Here is a 2,500-nt window from a genome sequence, read left to right on the forward strand (position 1 = left end):
ACAAGCACATTAGCTTTATCGCCCGTCGTGTTAGATTTTCGGCAAGCCGGGGTTATGCTACAGCATAACATCGTAAATTAATTGATTTTAGACAGCTCCATCGCGTACACAGTTATTACGTTTGTTGCAATAACGCTAAGTACTCATTCTCCACCCAATGTTCAAAACTTGATCACAGTTGGCAGTTCTGAAAGTGAGATGTAGCGGGGGGGGGGAAGCATAGATCCCAAGAAATTAACATCCCCCTCTGCCTTCTTTTCTCCCATGGGTTATAATTGCAGAGCCAGCCTCCCAGCGGAGCGCCATTGAAATCGAACCATAGCGACCTTCTGCCAGTGATCAAAGCCTTCTCCACCACCACCACCACCAGCCCCACCACCACCCACCTCAAGAGACGACAGCGGCAGGGAAGAGAGATGGGGAGAGAGAGAGAGAGAGAGAGACAGAGAGCGAGAGGGAGAGTGATGGATGAACTGACGGAGAGAGCGAGGGAGTCCAAACGAGCCATCTCTCACATCGCTGGGTCTGGCCTAGTTTACATATGAAGCACACCTTTCTCCTTTAATTCCCATGAAATCCTTTAGGAAGCAGTAAATGCAAGATGGGATATGGGGTGTGGGGGGGGTAGGGGTGAGGGGGAGGGGTTAGAAGGCTAGAGGAACCTTTACAGGGAAAGAAAATACTTCATTACACCCTGGTCACAGCTTCGCCCCTGTGCAGATACGGTCTTACCCCGGGCGGCAAAGGAAGTAGATCTGCTCTAATCATATTTGACGGTGCAGGGCTTCCTAATTTTAGTGTGGATTCAGGGGTCTGGTTTTTTTTTTTTAATTCAAACCACCCAACCACACACTGTGCTTTGACGTGCTGAGAGAGGGCACACTGTCGGGCTCACCCGGCCATCCGGGAGCAGGCGCCGGTCGGGGTGGGTCCTCGCAGGGCGGTGATGGGAGCAGCATATGGACAGAGATACTCGGCCCGATTACTGTTTGTTTTAAATGACTGAAATAATCAGCCGAGCTGCTGTTATGTTTGGCTCATTAGTAAATACCGGATTTATAACGCTGATTGAAATGATCAAGCCATTAAGCCTGAAATAGGTTGAGCAAAAAGACGGTGAGAGACGGTGAGAGAAGGTGAGCTGCTGGGCGAGACGCGGCAGGACCGGAACGGACTGGGTGCTGGTGTCGGGGGCGGTGGGGCCTGAGGGCCAGGGCCCTGTTGGTGGGTTTGAGTCAATGAGCTCCTTGCACTGAGCACTGCAAAGAGTATATACAATATATACAAATGAAGTAGAAAATCCGGACATACTCAGGGATATTTTGAGCGTTGAAAAAGAAGGAAAAGTAGCGGTAATGACATGCTTAACTCACTCGTTACCATTGATTACCATTCGTATAAGCTTTGCAAAGTGTCTTCTTTTCAGTTTGTTTTGATTGCATTTCATTCTAGAAATCAGAGCTGCAAAATTGCAATTTGATCAGGGCTATTTTATCATAGGGCCTCCTAAAATGTAATCTGTGATTATGCATATTCAATCTGTTCATTGACCAAAATTGGAGCATATTTTGATCTAAATGAGTGATTGTTTTTTCAGGGATATGATTGCATATTAAGGTTAAAGTTAATTGAAACAACAGTTTAAGTGCATGTTGAGGGTCTGTTTGAAGGAGAACCCAATATCCTCAAGGCATTGTCACGACCCCACTGTTAGTTTCGAACCCGCTCGATGTCTAGGCAGGAGTCGAGACACATAAGTGCTAAAACCCACAGCTGGCAGGCAACTCGCTTCCGGCCACGTGGGCAGTGACTCACCTGGTTCCTGGCGAGCATTTGTCCTTCCTTGATGTGTTGAGGGATAGCCCAAGCGTTGGAGCCAACTGTAGCCTGTCCCGGTTGGTTTTATAGTTTGACATATAACATAGACAAACACTAGACAAACATACACGACAAAGGGGGTGGTCACATCCCCCCTTTAGGAACCTAGTCCTGGTACTGTCCTTGTAGAAGGGGAAAACCTTCACCTCTTTCAGAGGGTGTTTAGGGAAACAAGTGTGGGCACCATGCATCTGTTCAGCCATCTTGGATTCCCCAGGTGACCCGTATCAGGGCCAATCAAGGGAGCCACTCCCACAGTTACCAGGACAACCAGTTACCCACCAGCTTAACATTACCCAACAGTAGGATCGTGACAGCATCCAATAGCAGGATTGCAACCCCTACCTGCACTTTAAGGCCGGGATGATCCGAATCCACTGTGAGGCACTCTGGACAAAAGCATCGGCTGAGTAACAAACTTGTGAAATCGTACTTTTAAAAATCACACAAGAGATAACCGGAACAGAGTACAGAGTAAGAGTAACCAGAAGGAAAATCTATTAAGACTTTATTTTTGTTCATGTTTTTTTAAGGGACATTTCAACAAAGAAATGGAAAGGTTTTTTCTGCATGAATAACTTACATAATAAATAGACAAATACAACGGTTCAAGTGGCCGGCC

The 2,500-nt window shown here is 47.0% G+C and overlaps 1 protein-coding gene across 4 annotated transcripts in view; it reads right to left on the reverse strand.

The window, feature by feature from the left end:
* Positions 1-2,369: 2,369 nt before the first annotated feature.
* The window catches only part of LOC311373101 (uncharacterized protein), a 14,308-nt gene continuing 14,177 nt past the window's right edge, over positions 2,370-2,500 (reverse strand). For all 4 annotated transcript variants that reach the window (XM_084489947.1, XM_084489945.1, XM_084489946.1 and 1 more), the window contains one exon: positions 2,370-2,500. This exon is cut by the window's right edge and continues 3,083 nt beyond it. The gene's annotated coding sequence lies outside the window, so the exon portion shown is untranslated.

The sequence above is a fragment of the Micromesistius poutassou genome (assembly GCF_964030765.1).
Source record: "Micromesistius poutassou genome assembly, contig: SCAFFOLD_5196, whole genome shotgun sequence".
Lineage (NCBI taxonomy): Eukaryota > Metazoa > Chordata > Actinopteri > Gadiformes > Gadidae > Micromesistius > Micromesistius poutassou.